Raw genomic sequence first — 20,335 nt, 5'->3', positions numbered from 1 at the left:
GCATGGAGGAAGTATTGGATGATAATATGATACTAGAATACATCAAGATAGATGTAGCAAAACCCCCAACATCGAATGCCCAAGATATTTCTCAGCAGAAGAAGAATGTGGCTAAAGCAAGGAGGATCAAATTGGAGGGAGTTCATGATCATATTGTCTTGAATTTCCATAGGAAAGAGACTTCATTTGCAATGTGGAAAACACTGATAGAGTTGTTTGAGAACAGTATTGACCACAAGAAGTTGGCACTCAAGGACAAGATTTGAAGTATTAAGATGAAAAAGAATGAAATACTTATGTAGTACCCAAGTAGGTTTACATAGTGTCATGATGAATTTGGCAGGGTCGGTGTTACTGTCCCTAAAGAAGATCTAGTGGCTCTAGCCCTCTTGGGCCTTCCCAAGAGCTGGAATAGTTATCAAGGTTCGGTAAATAGTAAAGAGAAACTACCATGTTGGGAGCGGTTATGGTCAAATATAGTGTAGGAAGAAATAAGGCAAAGCAAAAGAGACGAGACTTCATCCAAAGGTGACGATGAAGAGAAATTTGTCTTGTCTAGAAAGGCAAAGAAAGGGAAAGCGAAGAAATCCCAATCCAAAGCAGAATCTCGTCAAGGGGGAAAGAAGAAAGACTTGTCCAAAATCAAGTGCTTTCACTGTCATGAACTGTGACACTATGCCACGAAATGTCCACACAAGAAGGAAAGAAGGAAAAGTGCAGGAGGATCAATGGGTCAAGCCTTGAGTTGAAAATTCAAACGTGATTTAACCCTCATTGCATGCATGGAAAGCACAGTGATGGGTAGTGTGTGGTATCTTGACAACATTGCCTCCTTCCACATGACGGGCAATAACGAATTTTTCAGTGACTTGGAGGAGAATGATCTCCAGATGCAGATCGAGATGGAGATGATGGAAGCTATAGTGTGACCTAAATCAGTACAGTTAATTTTCAAAGGGATTTTGTCTCCCCTCTCAGGCTCAAGGATGTGATGTATGCACTGGGTATGAAGAAGAATCTAGTTTTTGTAGCTATGTTGGAGGACCGTGGCTACAATGTGATATTCAGCAAAAGGAAGGCTTTCTTGAGACACATCACCACGGGACAAGTGAAGCATATTGGGGTTTGAGTGAAGAACCTCTACAAATTAGATGTGGAATATTGTGGAGCATTGAACATAAAAGAAAAGAAGGTGTAGAGCCAAAATGTCAACGAATTATGGCATAGAAGACTTGGCCATTTGCATCATGGCGCTTTGACGATCATGCAAGAGATTTCTACAGACCTCCCCAATAGAGCATTAGAGCAATGGGATACATGCAAAGGCTATACATTGGGGAAGTACACAAAATCCACCTGCAATGATCGAGATAGTAGGGCGCATGCAATCCTTGAAAGGATCCACTCTAATGTATATGTATCTTTCTTGGTAGCCTCCACTGCAAAGCACATGTCTTATGTTATATTTTTATATGATTTCTCACAAAAATTTTGGATCTACTTCATGCAGAAGAAAGACCAGGCATTCTCCAATTTTTTTGAGTTTAAAGCACTTGTTGAGAAAGAGACTGGTAGGAAAGTGAAGGCTCTGAGGAGCAATAACGATGGTGAGTACGTGTCGAATGAGTTTAAAATGTTATGTGCAGAGGAAGGCATTCAACGAAAGTTGACAACACCTCATAACCCACAACAAAATGGGGTGGATGAGAGGAAGAACAAAAGTATTGTGGGAGCAGCACAGGAGATGTTGCATGACCAAATCCTACCTCTACACTTGTGGATTGAAGCATGCAACACAGATGTCTATTTGCATAATAAGAGTCCTCACAGGATTCTTGGGATGAGTACACCATAGGAAGATTTTTCAGGGAAGAAACCGGATGTGTCACACTTCAGGATCTTTGGATCATCAGTTTACTGCCATTTTATCCAAGGAAGTAAGGAAAAAGCTAGAGTTTATAGTAGAGTTGGGAATATTTGTGGGGTACATTGATACACCTCACAACTATTATGAGTACTTTCCATCTCTCAGGATGACAGTGGTCATGAGGGATGGGAAATTTTTATGAGGAGAAGGCAATGAGGTGTTCTCTTGAGAGGGAGATTTATTTGCAGCATGATCAAGAGCTTTTGGCTCCAAAGGAAGAGCCTCAAGAAGTTGTGGATCAAACACAAGAAGAGGAGTAGAGAGTGGAGACATGCACTCAAGCAAAGACATCTAGAGAAGGAAAGAAGTGGACTATGGAAGCTAACAGATTATTACAGGATGCTAGAGAGAATGTGGGAGCACCCACATCATAGCATAGGCAGAGGAGGTCACTAGATCAGTACACTGGCTACATGGATCTGATGAGCGAACTTGTAGAGATGGATCCATCCTCATTCGAGGAAGTTGTAGAGAAACTAGTATGGGTTGATGATATGGTAGAGGAATATCATTACATTGTCAGAAACAGTGTTTAGGAAGTGGTACGAAGACCAATAGACAAATTAGTGGTTGGTTCGAGATGGATTTACAAGGTAAAGCATGTAGCATACAGGAGTATAGATAAATACAAGGCCATATTTGTGTCCAAGGGGTTCTCTCAGGTGGAGGGAATTAACTATGAGGAGACCTTTGCTCCAATATCAAGGTACTCATCCATCCAGTCAATTCTAGCACTATCAGTGCAAATGGGGTGCAGTATCCCCCAAATGGATGTGAAGACAACATTCCTTAATAGAGTTATTGAAGAAGAGGTTTATATTGAACAACTGAAGGGGTTTGAGACCTTTGATAGAGAGTCACATGTGTGCAAACTCAAGCGAGTGTTGTATGGACTCAAGCAAGCACCCCATGCTTGGTATACCAGGATTGATAGTTATCTCACCAGTTTGGGCTTCACCAAAAGTGAAGCAAATGCAAACCTTTATCACATTTTGGTAGAAATTAAATTATTAATTATTGTTTTATATGTCGATGGCTTGACCCTTACTTGTGATGAGTTGTTTATCAGATCTTGCAAGGAGGACCTTTTCAGAGAGTTCGAGATGAACTATATGGGCCTCATGCACTAATTCATTGGTTTGTAAGTATGGTGTTATCTCAAAATCAGATCCTGATAGGCTGCTGATCAGGTTGACTCTAAATAACTATTTCAACCTGCTTTAGGCTGAGGCTTAGCCTCCTCAACCTGAGAGGGCTCTCTCTTGATGGGTTAATGATTTTGATTAAAGATAAGATGGCTAACTCTTATAGAACCACTGTGAAAAATATGAATGCTGGAAACACATTAAACAACTATCCATTGGGCTTATGGAGTCAACAACACCTCAATATAACAGTGAACTTAACCTTACATAGAAGTCAGGGCATTCAGCATTTAGACATTCAGAACATCAACTCATATGGGACCACACAGTTTATAAATGTACACAGGAAATCAGAGCACATTTAGTGAATTCTGAGTGATTATACATCTATACCACTGTAAGAATTAAGAAAAGGACAACATCACATATTCTGAACATAAGAAATCCTTCATGAATCTTGAGAAGTAAAGTCCAAATTATATTACTAAAAATGAGTCTTACATAAGCCAAATACAAGCTTTGTTATAAAGTTTTCCAACCCTGATTACATTTCTGTTTCAGCTATACATAGAGCTCTTATTCTAACTGATCGAGATTCCTCCTCCAGCATGAGGGGAATTCGAAAACTACTTCTAATGACACCTATTAACCTTTTAACTAACTAATAAATACAACAAAGTGTTGACTGGAGTTTTTTAGAGATCTAAATCAACTATGACTCTAACTCCATATTACATGCATGATGGCGTTAATTAAGATGATTCCTCGTTCTTTGACATCTGGTTCCCTTCTAGTTTAGTTGTGATGGTCTTCAAGGCTCCATGGTTGTCTTCAATGACACATGTTTTCCAATGCCCTGAAAGATAGGAAACTACCCCTGTTTACTGGTCTTTAGTTTTCCCCAAAATATTCGAATGCAAATAAGCATCTCCTTTATCCTTTAATTACCCAAAATGGAGCAGACTGCCACGTCCTTGATGCATTGTAAGCTTTTTCCCATGTACATGTGTGCAGGAAAAAGTTTCTTGTAAACTGTATGATATATCCTGAACTGTGGTAAATGTGCTCACTTTACGGCAAAAATTTAAAGTTGGATTTGAATATATATTTTCTCCACCTGTCTTGACCTGGTTGACTGTTGATAGTTTCAGATGATGCCTTGTATGCCTTTTGGGCGTTTCCCTTTCAAAATTCCCGCTTATAATTCAAAACTGCTTGATTTACGTTGAAATCATCACTTTCAGCAGTTTCGTAGCGCGCTACGAAACTGCTGAGTTATTTAAAACAGCTTGTTTTTAACCTGAGACCTTTATTAGCCAAGTGCTTGATTTCCAAAAACTTCTTTAGACTTTCCACAGGTCGAATAGGAATTTATATTTCTTCAGAAAGATAAGATCAAGCAAACTTGTCAAAATTTTTGAAACAAAATCTTACTTGAAATGAGAACTCATTTAGCAGGTCCTTTAAGCTGGCTTAGCTGTGCCTTCAGATCTTCAATTTGTTTCTTCATAGCCTTATTCCCAGCTCTCAGTTGCATATTGATTCTTCTGATGTACTTGGCTTCTTTGATTGCTGGTACTGTCCAGGTGTGAAATTGTGAATGGCCATCAACCACTGAATTCAGCTGGGCTTCTACAGTTGCATTCCCTTCCCATAGAGTTTTATAATACTTTGCGTGTATGACTGCATGTCTTCTAACGGCTTTCTTCAATTTGGCAATCTCATACTTAGCTTATTCTAATTGGCTCTTCAGGGCTGCTATATTATTTTCTTTAGGTGTAATGACCGTTTTGCCTGCGTTTTTCCGTGTCTCTTCCCCTGTTTCCTCTGTTCTTGACAGTACTTCCTGTACCTGTTGGAATCTCCTTGTCATAGGTCTTCTAGGTTTAAAAATGAACTCTTCAGCTGGCTCATCAAATTTAAGCCTTTTTGAGGCCTTGGATTTCTTGGTGCTTTCTTGTTCTGACTGTATTAACTCGATTTGAACTGGTAGAGACTGCTCAAATTCAATAGCCTGTAATAAGTCATTTAAACTTGCCTTGGACACTGGACTTTCTTCGACTGCTATAGCTTTACCTTTTTCCTTATTCATCTGGCTTCTTGTTCTTATCCTTGAGACTACTTCGGATGTGCTTGTTTCAGGTACAGTCTTTTTACCATGAGCTTTTTCCTTAGTTGATTGCTGAGGTTGATCTTGGATGACGAGTGGCTTCACTTGTTTTCTTACTTGTGACTTTGGAACTCTTTTAGCTCTTGCTTCTGTTTGGAGCTCAGCTATTGTAAAATCTCTAGCAGGTGGAGGAGTGAGGCCAGTCTGGCTTTTGAATCCAGCCATAAAAATGAAAGAATTCCAATCTGTGTCTATCTTTTGGAGTCCATCTAAAACCAGTAGTTTGGTCAAACCATGATGAAACAAAGAGGTTTCACAATCCTCTTTCCTCAGCTGTACCTTATCACACATCTTACTCAAACTACGGAACAGATAAAAAGGTAAGTCTATGGAGACCTTCCCGGTGAAATGCAAAAGGAGTTTAAAATGGTAAGAGTAAACCTTGTTATACCTTCCTTCACAAGTCAGATATTTCTGTATGCAGGTGAGTAAGTGAGCATAATATTCTTTGACATAATTCCTGGGCACTGCCTTACTTAAATCTTCATTTACAAATTCATCCTTCAAAAACTCCTTGCAAGGATTCATGTCAAATTTGAAGTTTTTAAACCATTCCTCTTGTCCTCGTGGGATCTCTGTCACAGTAGATATCACTTCTGGCGAAACCTGCAATTCTAACATGGCTACTTTTGAATTCAAGCCTGTGTAGTTAAGTGCAAATTCTTTAGTTACCTGTGCGTGTCCTCCTTGTAACTTTTTGCAAAACTTCCAGCACCCGGCCTTATTAAATGCTTTCTTCACCTCTTCATTTCTCAGCGTTATATCCAAGCCTTCAGGCTCAGTCCTTAGACATTTGTCGGATCTGTGCTCCTTTTTCTCCATTGATTCTTCCAAATCCTCGCAAACAATAACTACCAGCTCCGGTTGGAATTGTGTTTCAGCTTCTATTTGAATTCAGCCTCGCTTGATTATCAGCCTCGCTTGAATATCAGCCTCGCTTGAATTTTAAATTTTTCCGTTTAAAATCTTTCAAGATGTAATCTTGCAGATTTGTCATTCATGCAAGACTTACGGCCATCATTAAGATTTATGCACGGTTGTCTTTCTTGGGAATGATAATTCGTGCGTATCAACAGATCTAGTGGTGGTGATAGTGGCAATGAGTGGTAAAATGTGATAAGAGAGGTACATGAGCTGACATGAGAAGACACGGCCTATGACTCACTTAACGGACTTGACATTTCGGGAAAGACTCGCTGCGGAATGTACGAATCCATGATTTCGCAGCGCTGTTAGTTTTAAATTTTAATGATGCGCTGCGAAACTGCCTAATCATGATGCGCTGCGAAACTGCCTAATTATGATTGCGCTGCGAAATTGCAAACAGGCACGGTGACTGACATAAGATAACAAGTGGCTATAGAACAATGGTAGATGGAGGGGAACCAATGGGAGCTGAGAATAACTTGACTCAAAAACTCTTCAAAACTCCAGATTCTAAGGGAAAAAATTAAAACAAAATTAAACTAGCACTGACCTTTGTCATCGGGCTAGGATAAAAAGTTATATGTATCAATTTTAGTTCTAAGTGATAACATATGGCAAGGAGATGGGGAACTATTTGTCTCTCAGGGAAAGTATGCCAATGAGATACTAAAGAATTTTTTCATGGAGAGTAGCAAACCCATGGACACTCCTCTAGAAGGTAACTGGAGGAAAGAGGATGCCACTTCAGGTGAGGAAGTGGAGGCTACCATTTACAGATAGCTTGTGGGTTCACTCATGTATTTGGTGAACACATGACCAGACATGTGTTAGGTAGTTTACCAACTTAGTCAAGACATGGTTAAACCAACTAAACTGCATTGGAAGGCAGCAAAGCATGTGCTGAGATACCTTAGAGGAATTACTCAATTTGGTCTTTGGTACAGATGGACAAAGGGAGTGAAGCTACAAGGCTTCACGGATGAAGATTTGGCGGGGATTCCATCAGACAAGAAGAGCATGCTAGGAGGAATTTTCATTGTTGGGTCAGCAACAGTTTCTTGCTATAGCAGGAAGTAGATATCTATGGCACTTAGCTCAGCGGAAGCAGAGTACATGGTTGCAAGTCAAGCAACATGTGAGTCCATCTGGATGAGAAAGATTCTTGTTGGGTTATTTGGTTAGAAGATGGATCCTACAGTGATTTACTATGATAATCATAGTTGTATAAAACTCTCTAAGAATCCAATATTTCATGATTGATCCAAGCATATTGGCATCCGGTATCACCATCTACGAGATTGTGTGTAGAGGCAGATTATGTTGTTGCAGTAAATTCTGACAGAGGAACAAGATGCAGATATTTTGACAAAGGCCTTTTCAAGAGGAAAATTCGAGTTCCATAGAAACAAGATTGGGGTATCTGATAATCCCTTTCTTACTAAGAGGGAGTGTTGAAAATGCAGCAAGAAAATCTAGTTTTGACATTGCCTTGGTCAAACTACATTAAAATTCGAATTTAAATTTCAACAAAATACTTGGAGATAGTTAACTGATGTGACATGGCTCTTGTCACTTAGTTAACTCAGTAAATTCGAGTTGGAGACACTTGAGTTAATTTATACATTATTGATTTCTAATTTGTAGCAATCCATTTCATTTAATTTGATTTATTATCAATTTAACTAGTTCTCATTGTCAAAAGAACTAGTGGAGGTCAAGTTGTGGGTGTGTAACATTTTCCACACTGAGTGATAATCTAGTTAACTGATTAATCAACCCAAAATAATTGTTACATGCAGAGAATTTGAGTTACCTGGTTGAGATTGGAGTTCAAGAGAAGTGCACTATCAGTTGTAAACTAGTTCAAATTGTACATGTAGTGCATGCAGTCAAAGAATTGACCTATGGTAATTTCACAATTCCTTGGTGTGAAATTCCTAAAAAAGGGGGAAATTTCCCAAGGGAACAACGCAAGGAAATAGGAGCTTGAAGGCTCAAAATTTTGGCTAAGTATTGGCCAAGGTTAGTCAATCAAGTATAGGATAGAAGATACAAGTGCAAGTTGAGCTCAAGCTTGAGCAGAGCATATTGTATTCATCCATATTCTTTGATTAATGCAATATAGATAGTAAGGGGTTTTGAGAAGTTGCTTTCCCCTAGATAAATCTTTGTGTACATGTGTTGAATCTTGATACATGTCAATTATTTTTGTTCTCGATCATGGATATACTTCCGCAGATTAGTAGAGTAGCTTCTAGTCTTGTGATTTAGAAAATTTCATGAGCATTTTATAATCTACACTTTAATTTCTACATAGAGTTTTTCAGTAGCCTAGAGGAGAAAGATCTTCAGATGCATATCGAAATGGGGGATGATGGGAGGTGTAGTGCTAGAGGAATTGGTATTTTCATTTTTGAGAGTGAGAAATCCTCTCCTCTTTGCCTCAAAGATGTTATGTATGTACCTAGGCTAAAGAAGAACTTGATCTCTGTAGTAGTATTGAAGGATAGAGGTTATGATTTTATTTTTAGTAAAGGGAAATGCTTTCTGAGACGCATAGCTACTAGGCAAGTGAAGCAGATAAGGGTTTGAGATAAGATTCTATACAAACTTGAGGTGGAAGATTGCACTACATTGAGAAACAAGGTTGAAAAAGTGTAGATTTGAGATGTTGGAGAACTTTGGCAAAGTATATTGGTTCATCTACGCCATAGTGTCTTGAAAATCATGCATAAAATTACCACCAGTCTCACTAAAGGCTCCCTTGAATAGAAGGATGTCTACAAAGGTTTCACATTTGGGAAATATGTCAAATCCACTTTCCATGACCAAGACAGCAGAGCAGATGCAATCTTGGAGTGAGTCCACTATGATGTTTGTGGATGATTTTCTATAGCCTCCACAACAAAACATAAGTACTATGTTATTTTTATTAATGATTTCTCTAAAAAAAGTTGGATCTTCTTCATATGGAAGAAGGATGAAATTTTCTCAAAATTTGTTGAATTCAAGGCATTGGTTAAGAAGGAGACTAGGAAGAAGGTGAAGGCTCCTGGGAGTGACAATGGAGGTGAATTTGTTTCGCATGCCTTCAAGGAATTATGTGCTAAAGAAGGTATTTGAAGAGAACTTATTGCACCGCATAAACCACAGTAGAATGGAGTAGTTGAAAGGAAGAATAGAATCATAGTGGGAGTAGAAAGAGCCATGTTGCATAATCAGGGGTTTCCATTACATTTATGGGTGGAAGCATGCAACACCGTAGTCTACTTGCATAACCAGATTCCTCATAGAACACGTGGTATGATCACACCAGAGGAATCTTTCTTTGGGAGAAATCTTGATGTCTCTCATTTCAAAATTTTTGGAGCTTCAGTTTATTGTCATGTCTCCAAGAATACGAGGAAGAAACTTGAGCCTACAGTAGTGTTATGCAACCAAATCACAAAATAGAAGAAGAGACAGATCAACAACTTCAAAATTATCCTCTTCGAGGGGGAAACCTCCTTTACATTACACAAATGAAAAATTCTTGGATGATTCAAATGACAAAACCTCCTTTCTATATACAGGGGTCCAATGGGTCACAATATAATCAAAGACGACATAACAATAATAATGTAAGGGAACAACAATAACAATAGTGGGCTTCTATGGGGCACAATAATAACAATATGAGGACTACATGGGCACAACAATAACAATAAGGGGGCTACACTAAAAATAGCAATGAGGGAATACACTATTATTATAGGGACCTAACATGCCCCTCTCCTTCAAAAAAGTGTTGTCCTCATTCTCATCCTCCCATGTGGAATCTTCAACAGGTAAGTTCTTCCACTTGATGAGATACTCTGAACTTGATCGATTTTGTAGCTGTCGAGTTCTTGTTTTCGTGACTGCTTCAGGTTCCAATATGGTTTTTCCTTCCTTGATAAGTTCTAGCAATATTGTTTGAACTGGGAGCTTGTCACTTATAACCTTATTTAAGCATGAAACATGGAAAACTGAGTGCACTTGGGAAGATGCAGGAAGCTCCAATTTGTATGCCATAGTACCAATCTTTTGCAACACCTTGTAAGGACCATAATACTTTGGTGATAATTTATTATCCTTCTTAGCTTGCTTAAGGGACATTTGTTTGTATGGTTTTAGCCGTAAAAATACCTAGTCATCTACATCAAAACTTCTTTCACTGTGATGTTGATCTCCATGTTGTTTCATTCTATTCTGTGCCAAAGTGAGGTTATCCTTTAAGAGTCGGAGAACTTGTTGTTGATGCTCGATGTGATCTTCCACTTCTTGAACCTTAGAATTTTCTCTTAAAGATGATGTGATGGACAGTAGATGATATCCTAAACAAAGATCCAACTTGGTGAAGTAATTGCTCCATGTAATTCATCCAATAATTCATCAATGACATGAATGGGAAATTTATCTTTAATGGTGAGATTTTTGAGCTCCGTATAATCTGGACACATGCACCATGATCCATCCTTCTTGTGCACCAATACTATTGGAGCAGATAAATAACTTTGACTAGGTTGAATTATACCAACCTCTGGCATTTTTGCAACCATACGTTCAATTTCACTCTTTTGAGCATGGGGATATCTATAAGGCATGATGTTTGGAGGAACACTTCCTGGAATCAAATGAATAGCATGATCACGAATAGGTGGGAGGCCTTTGGGAGTCTCAAATACCTTGTAATGATTGTCCAAGACTTTTTGGAGATCTAGAGAAGTAGATGATTTTGATGTTTGAACCTCTATTGAACATAATTGTGAAATTATGCCTCCTTATTATTTCTTTATAAGCTTTGTCATGCCATTAGATCTAATTATATTTCCTGGTTTCCCTATGATACCCCTTAATTCAACTTCCTTTGCTTCCCAAAAAATTTTCAAGAAAAGTTCTTGAAAATTAAAAGCTATTGAACCCAAAGATTGTAACCATTTGACTCCTAGTACAACATCAACGCCACCCATTGGAATGGAAAGCATTGTAATATTCAATACATACTCTCTCATGGATAGCTTTATATTATGGCACTTTCCAGAGCAATTTATGGTTCCCCATTTGCAACCATCACTTGACACTCTAGTGTTGGATATAGGAAGCAATTCAATTCCTTGACTATCTTATAATGAATAAAATTATGTGTACTAACAAAATCAACCAACACTATTACTTTTTTCTTCTTGATATGTCCTCCAATCTTAAGAGTTTGAGGAGTGGTCATTCCTGCCAATGCATTACAAGATATGATCAGATTCATTTCTTCTTTCTCTGGGGTTGATTCTTGGTGTATATCCTCTTCTTTTGTCATTTCTTGTTCCTTTTCTTCCTCCTCTTCACAATCTATGTAAATTAATTTCTTCTCAGCACACTTATGACCTTTTGTGTATTTTCTATCACAACTGTAACAAAGCCTTTTTCTCTTTTTTCTTCCAATTTTTTTGGTTTCAACCTTGTAGGTTTTGCAAGGCTAGGAGCAACAACACTTCCATCTTTATAGTTGTGAGTGGTAGGCTTCCTTGCTTCCATAATTTTTCTTTCAATTTTTCTTTCCAACCTAAATGTCTTCTCCAATGAATCAGGTTCCCAAAGGCGAACCTCATGTTGGATGTTATCCTTTAAAGTCCCTATGGATACATCAATCCTAAGCTCCTCTGGAATATTATTTACCCTTATATTCAATTTTTGGAAGTCCTCAATGTGCTCCACCATTGAACCCTTTTGTTCGAGATTTCTCAATTCGCTAAAGAAGGTGTTTCTCTTTGTATCCTCATAATGTGTTATAATTTCCTCTGTAAAAATTGACCAAGTGACATTTTGTTTACAAAAGCAAAGCCATCGATACCATACAAACTAATTGGGTTCTAAATATAAAGTTGCAATGCGTACCTTTTGTGTGTTTTAAACATTATGGAGATTAAAATATTGCTTCATCTGTAGTATCCATGCTACGGGATCCTTGCCATAAAATTTCCTCATATTGATCTTTCGAATATGGTGGGTCTTCAATCCAATGTTAGAGTCTATGAAATCATGATTAATATTTCTTTTGTTCTCATGATGAGTTTCCTCTCCTAACTTTTCATCATTAGGAAGCATTTCTTGTAGCAACTTTGTCAAACCTTCCTTCAAAACTTCCATGTATTTCTTCAAATATTCCATGTTTCCTTTCATTTTTTCTTCTATACCATTGATCTTAGCTTCCATTCCATTCTTCAAACCATCCATCTTAGCTTTTGTTACTTTTTTTGACAGCGAAATTTGTTGCACTTGGTCTCGTAATTTTGATATATAATGTTGCATTTGTTCCTCTTCTTCATGTGTCATAGTAGAGATTTCGGGTTTCTTACTAGGTGTTTCCATTTTGTTTCTTTAGTGCATCAATTAATGATAATTGTGCTTCATTATGCCCTTTGAATCACTTCAAACTAATTTTTCAAACAAAACTTATACAAAATTTAAAAACTACACACCTTTTTTTTTTGCTTTGTAGGAGCTCATTATTGAATTTGTTGTACCTCTGTAATTTTGGATCTCCAAGGTCTGAAATTTTGTCATGTAGTATCCCTCGAAGTCTTCTTTCCAACCCCACAAATCTTTAAGAAAGAGTTGTGCCCAATCTCCCACGATGATCTGATTATAGACTAGTTCAGTAAAGCAAACTTGTATGGAGTGCCACGTGTTACTGTTTCAACCTTCAGCCCTGAAATTTATCCAAAACAGTCTATAGGTTGTGCACTTTCAGCCACTTTTTACAAAATTCATATCTTAATCCTGAAACGAAAGTTATGATGATTTTCCTTAGGTCGCCCGTTTGAGACGGAATTTTGGAGCTTGCAAAAACCCTAACTTCCCCGGATCATATCTCCAAAAATATAGTGAACCGAGAACTAAAATTTTTACACAAAGTTCATCAATATTTTGGCTCCACGTGGTAAAAAATTCTACTTTTGAAGCCTTATAGAAACAAATTTATAGCAAAAATTCCAATATGGCTTGTTTGAAGAAGCGAAACCCTAGAATCCCAAGCTATGATACCAAATGTTATGCAACCAACTTGCAAAATAAAAGAAGAGATAGATTAACACCTTTTAAATTAGCCTCTTCAAGGGGGGAACCTCTTTTACATTAAACAAATGAACAATTATTTGATGATTCAAATGACAAAACCTCCTTTCTATATATAGGAGTCTAAGGGGTCACAATATAATCAGAGTCGACATAGCAATAATAATGTAAGGGCACAACAATAACAATAGTGGGCTTCTATGGGGCACAATAATAACAATATGGGGACTACATGGGCACAACAATAACAATAAGGGGGCTACACTGACAATAACAATGAAGGAATATACTAGTATTATATGGACCTAACAAGTAGAGTTTAGAGTTTTTGTAGGATACACATAAACTCCACACAATTACCAGGTATATTTACCTTCACTAAGAATGACAGTTGTGAAGAGAGATATCAAGTTTGATGAGGATAAGGCTATGAGATGCTCTCTGCAATGAGAGTTGAGTATCCCACTGGAGGAGGAGCTTCTAGCTCCAAAGGAGGAGGCTCAAGATGAGCTTCGGGAGGTTGTGGAGTAGCCACATGCAATATAGCAGATAGGAGGTAGAGTGGAGGCACCCACTCAACCAAAATATTCTAGAAAGGGCAGAAATAGAACCATATAAGTTGATAGATTATTGCATGATGTTAGGGAGAATGTAAGAGCCCTTATGTCATAGCGCAGGCAGAGGAGGTCACCTAATAGGTACACTGGTTACATGGCTCTCATGACAGAGCTCATTGAGACCGAGCCTTCTTCATTTGAGGAAGTGGTTTCTCAACCTATTTGGGTTGATTCCATGGTGGAAGAATATGAATCCATCATGAAGAGTAGTGTATGGGAAGTGGTGCCAAGACTAGAGGGGAAATCAGTGGTTGGTTCCAAATGGATCTACAAAGTGAAGCATGCAGCTGATGGGAACATTGAGAAGTACAAGGTCGGATATGTGGCCAAAGGATTCTCTCAGGTAGAGGGAGTGGGCTATGAGGAAACTTTTGTGCCAGTTGCAAGTTATTCCTCAATCGGATCCATTCTAGCATTAGATGCACAGATGGGGTGGAAAATATACCAGATGGATGTGAAGACCACTTTTCTCAACAATGTTGTTAAGAGGAAATTTACATAAAGCAGCCAAAAGGATTTGAGACTTATGATTGGGGGTCACATGTGTGCAAAATCAAGAGATTATTGTATGGCTTCAAATAGGTGGCCCGAGCATGGTACATTAGATCGACAGTTATCTCAGTGGATTGGGCTTCACCAAAAGTGAAGCAGATGTGAACCTCTATCACATTAGGGTAGATGGTAAGTTTCTTATTCTTGTTTTGTATGTTGATTATTTAATATTGGAAGGTTATGAGCAGTTTATTTTCTCTTGCAAGGGAATTTGAGATGAAATACATGGGCTTAATGCATTACTTCCTTGGGCTGGAAGTATGGCAAGGTGATGGTGAATAGTTTGTGTCTCAGGGGAAGTATGCCTATGAAATAATTTATAGATTTCACATGGATAATTGTAAGTGTATGGAAACACCTCTAGCTACAAATTGGATGAAGGAGAATGCCACTTCAAGAGAAGAGGTTGATGCTACCCAAGAATAATCACTTAAAATAACTACAAGACTATTTTGAAAGGCATGTCATCTAACTAAAACCACCATATTTGAAGAAGAAAACACAATATTGTACATAAATATGAAGTCCATCACTCTTGAAAAGTAAGGCATATCTTTAAAGCCAATAAGATCGAATCCAGTAGTCCTAGACTACAATGATAGGTGAAATTTCAAGTTTTGTATCTTTGTCCCTAAGAAGAAAGAAACTGATCTGAATTGGATCCATGAAAATTATTAGAGTTCTATGACTGTATCGAATCATGACAGACTTAAAAAAAAATTGAACAATGAGCTATCAGGAAAGACCTCTAGACAATGGTAGTTTGTAGACAACACGGAACGACAAGGACTTCGGTCAAAGCGCGCTGACCGAGGCCCATGGAGATCGCGCAGTGGCGCAAACTAGCACTTGGGAAATCCAGATCAAAAAACGGAGGCCATTTCTGATGTGTGATTAAGTGCTAATCGCATATAGCTGGGCAAAACCCCTCTAAATGGAATAGCCTTGAGTGCTCGGTCATAAGGAAAACCCGAAAACCATGGGAAAAGCGCTAAACTGAAAGGCAGGTCCCGCGCTCCAAAACCAGCGGAATATCGGAGGCGTTTTGGGCAGTAAGTGGAATTTTCAGGAGACCCAGCGATTCCATATGGCGAATGACGTGTGTCCGACGGATGAGAGAGAAAATTGCTCTCATCACGGGCTAACGTTTGAGCAAGTCAACCGCGCGATAAGAGCGATAACCGTAGGATCTGGAGACCCCAGATCTAACGGCGGAGATTGCGCCCGATGGGAAACTGGATTTGGAGGGAGAAACATGCCACAGCATATAAAAGTTTGAAGTCCGATTTGACCACTGAGATGGCGGATGAATCATTTCACAGAGTAACTGAAATAACAAACCGTCAGGGAAGAGCTGGCACTCATTTCGTGAGAGGACAAGTGGCCACCTCCCTCGGAAACGTTACATAGTGGCGATGATGCAGAGGTAGAGAATTCCATGCAGACAGTAGCAGGCAATCCGAAGAGGCAGAAGAGGAAGTGAACAGTCAAAGGACGGATTGGCTTTAAGCCATGAATAGATAGAGAAGACAGTGTGGAAGGAGATAGTGAGACAGAAGAAGCAAGAAGCAGAAAACAAAGAAGTGAGCTGACCTGCAGAGCTAAGGCAGCATCGAGCAGATAGAACCAGACTTGAGAGGTTCAAGCAATCCCTGTGAGGATTTCTGTCGGGAACTGAGTACCAAATTGGACTCATCCCATTAAGACTAGTGAGGTCAAGACTTGGTAAGGAAGAGCCTGTGCACTCTAGTGGCTTGGGGAATTCGAGAACCAGCCTACTAAGCGTCATCTATTTCAGGAGACTCAAATTAAGCTCCTCAATGTAAAAACTCTGCTTAAAGACACAATAAGAAAAGGCCACCATTGAAAGTTGGACCAGAGACGTAGCCTAGGAGGATTGGGTGAACTCCTTATTAAATTTTGTGTGTTCTGTTTTGCTTACTGTGTTTCTCTTACTGTTTTCCAGTGTCTGTGTATTTTGCAATCTTATCGATCTGTTGCCTAAGATGACATAGACACACACACCAGCACATGAGTCTGTAATACCTTCATTAAATTAATTAACTGAGATCACTCACAAGTGATTTTCAGATCAAGTGGTATCAGAGCTTTAGGTTGTTTAGGTTAGACAAGCTTGTGCTAGACTTAGTTGTTGAATGCTAACTAGATCAAAGCTCAAATTAGGAGAAGGAAAGTTGGTTGAAACTAATCCTGAAATTGGGAGAGTCTATCCTCAGAAGACAATGACAGAGGAAGGTTCTGTGGGGCCAAACCCTCAATTCATAAATAGCTTCCTAGCCATAAGGTCCATGGTAGAGGAAATGTGTAAGGACTTTAGGAAACATAAAGATGAAGATGCATCAAGCTCCAAACAAGACAAACGAGAAGATGAGTCTTACCTCCATGACCACTCAAGAGGCAAAGGTAAAGAGGAAAGCTTTCTCACACATCCTAATAGCCCTGAAAATAAAAAGAAGACATCTTTGATTAAACTAGATGTTAAGTTTGATTTACCTATATATGATGGAGAGTTGAATGCAGAAAAGCTGGACAATTGGATTAGAAAAATTGATGTTTATTGCAGAGTGCAGAGTATTGATTCAGACAAGAGCAAGATTCAGTTGGCCAGCCTACGCCTTGGAGGCACTGCCTTAGTTTGGTTGGAAGGCAGGACCAAAGCTGACATGAAGAGACGTGGTAAGACAATTTCTATCTAGAGTGAATTTGTTTCTGCAATCAAAAAGCAGTTCTATCCATTGGCCTACATGCAGCAAGCCATGATGAGCTGGCAAACTCTTCGACAGTTGAAAGGGAAAAGTGTACAAGGTTACACCCAAGAATTTAGAAAGAGAGCATTGATTCTAGGAATCTCATTAGACTCACCTGAGACTCTGTTGAAGTACATCGGTGGTCTACACAGCGACATGAGGCACAATATCCTCATGTTTAATCCCACTAGTATAGATGAGGTATCTATACAAGCTACTCATCTAGAAGCTAGAGGAAAGAATGGAAGTCCAGAAGTTGGGGATCATCCCAACCCACTGCAAGCAAGAATAAGGAGAAAAGAAAACAGAAATGGAAAGCAAGGAAGGCTAACACTGCACAGAAAAGCAATGCTTCATGCACTCACTGTAAGAAGGATGGGCATGATGATGAGCACTGTTGGATTCTACATCCGGAGCTGAGACCTAAGAAGTTCGAGGGAAAAAAGAAGAAGACTGCTACAACTATTCAGAAATATTTGGGGTCGGACTCAGGAGATGAAACAACTATTGCAACCACGGGTATAAAAGGTAAGAATTCTGAAGCATCTACTAGTAATTCTACACAATCTACTATTGATGAAGAAAATGAGAGAAAAAGACATGAGATTTTCCATATTCAAGTTATTTCCAAACATCAAAAGATTGATACTTTGTTTGATAGTGGCTCACAAGTAAATTTAATTTCTGAAGCAATTATAAAGGAGTTGGGATTACTGACTACACCTCACAAGAAACCATAGCCATTAGGATGGTTAAGTGATAAATCACAACTACAAGTGACTAGACAATGCAAACTCAAGTTCTCTTTTTGGTCAGCATTTGTAGATGAGGTTGAGTTAGACGTAATTCCTTTGGATATATGTGGAATTGTTTTAGGAAGTCCTTACTTGTATGACAGAAAAGCTATTTTCTATAGAGCTGAGAACAAGTATCTACTCATTAAATATGGAATCGAATACTTTGTAATTATACTCTCATAAACTCAGGGCAGATGAAACGAATGATAAATTCATGCAAACAATTTTCACTGATGGTTGTAAAGGAAAAGAAACCCGATAAAACCAATGTATTTGAGGGTTGCGATGCTAAACAGCAAGCTGATTTAGAAAAAATTGTTTCAGAGTATGATATCTTGTTTCAAGAACCTAAAGGTCTGCCACCCAAAAAGGAAACAGTGCATGAAATTAATTTGCAGCAAGATGCTCCATTGCCTAACATTGGAATGTACAGGTTGTCTGCTTTAGAGAACACAGAAATCAAGAAGCAAGTGCAGGAGTTGCTCGAGAAGGGGTTCATTAGACCTAGCACATCACCATGTTGGTCACCAATCATTTTGGTGAGAAAGAAAGATGGCTCATGGAGAATGTGCATTGATTACCGAGCACTGATTAAGATAACAATCAAAAATCGTTATCCCCTTCCTCGCATAGATGATCTATTAGATCAATTGAAGGAAGCTATTTATTTTTCCAAGTTAGACTTGCATAGTGGATATCATCAGGTCGGAGTTGTAGAACAAGATGCATGAATACTGCTTTCAAAACAAAGCAGGGATTGTATGAGTGGCTAGTTATGCCTTTTGGCTTAACTAATGCTCCTGCTACTTTCATGAGAATAATGAATGATGTACTCAGACCTTTTCTTGATGATTTTGTTATTGTGTATCTGGATGACATTATGATATTTAGCAAGACATGGGAAGAACATTTGAAGCATGTTAAGCAGACACTGGATGTTTTGAAAAGAGAAAAACTTTATGTTAAACTCTCAAAATTTGAATTTAGCAAAACATCTTTGAATTATTTGGGACATATAGTAGGGGGGTGGTGAATTGAAGATAGATCCCTCTAAGGTGGTAGTCACTATAAAATGGCCTAAACCCAAATCTGTTATAGAAGTTAGGAGCTTCTTAGGGGCAGAACAATATTGGAGAAAGTTCATTTCTAATTTTTCCTTAATTGCAGCTCCCTTACATGCTTCAACAGGATTGAACAATGTGTTTCAGTGGGGAGGCAAACAGTAGAAAGCCTTCGACACCTTGAAAGAAAAGATTAGTACAGCACCAGTACTAGCACTGCCTAATCTTCAAAGACCGTTTGAGATCCAAACGGATGCCAGTGACTATGCCATGGGAGCGATGTTGACACAACACGGTAAACCCATATGTTATCATTCTAATACATTTAATTTTGCAGTAGTTAACTATCCTACATATGATAAATAATTGTATGCATTAGTACAGAGTGTGAAAAAGTGGAAACGTTACTTAATGGGAAAAGAGACAGTAATACACACTGATCATCAACCACTTCAATATCTACATTCCCAAACTAAGTTGCAGCAATCAAGACACTATAGGTGGATGGGTTTTCTACAACAGTTTCATTTAGTCATCAGATATAAAAAGGGCATACACAATAAACTTGCGAATATGTTATCTAGACCCATTATAAATGCATCTACTATACTTAAGCATAATTCTATGTTACATGAGAGCTACATTGAACAATATGCTCAAGATATAGACTTCAAAGATGTATATGCAACTTTAAATCAAGGCAAACGAGTAGAAGAATTGGATTATCATGTAAAGGAACGACTCTTATATCATTGTGGAAAGTTATGCATTCCACAAACTGAGAGAGTAAAGATAATTCGAGAAGCACACACTTCTCTAATATCAGGTCACTTTGGGGTAAGTAAAATAGTTGCACAGCTGCAAAGATTTTGTTATTGGCCAAAAATGAACGAGACAGTTTCTAGATATGTAAGAGGGTGTACTATGTGTGCTAAAAGCAAGCCCAGCAATAGAAAACTAGGCTTGTACACTCTATTACCAGTTCCTTCTCATCCTTGGGAAAGTGTTTCTATGGACTTTGTTGGAGGACTGCCTAAATCTAGGAAAGGTCATGATTATATGTATGTTGTTGTGGATAGGTTCAGCAAAATGTGTATTTTGATACCTTGTAATAAACAGATTACAGCTGAACAAACTGCAAAACTGTTCTTTCAACATGTCTAGGTTCATTTTGGATTACCCACTTCCATTCTATCTGATCGAGACACCCGATTTGTGGGAAAGTTTTGGTCAAGCCTGTGGGAACTGATGGACACCAAACTAAAGAAAAGCACAACTTTCC

The sequence above is a fragment of the Pinus tabuliformis genome, chromosome 5_1 (genome assembly GCF_031772625.1).
Source record: "Pinus tabuliformis cultivar Carrire ecotype Pingquan chromosome 5_1, CPIR1, whole genome shotgun sequence".
Taxonomy (NCBI): Eukaryota; Viridiplantae; Streptophyta; class Pinopsida; order Pinales; family Pinaceae; genus Pinus; species Pinus tabuliformis.
This window is presented reverse-complemented; position numbering follows the sequence as displayed.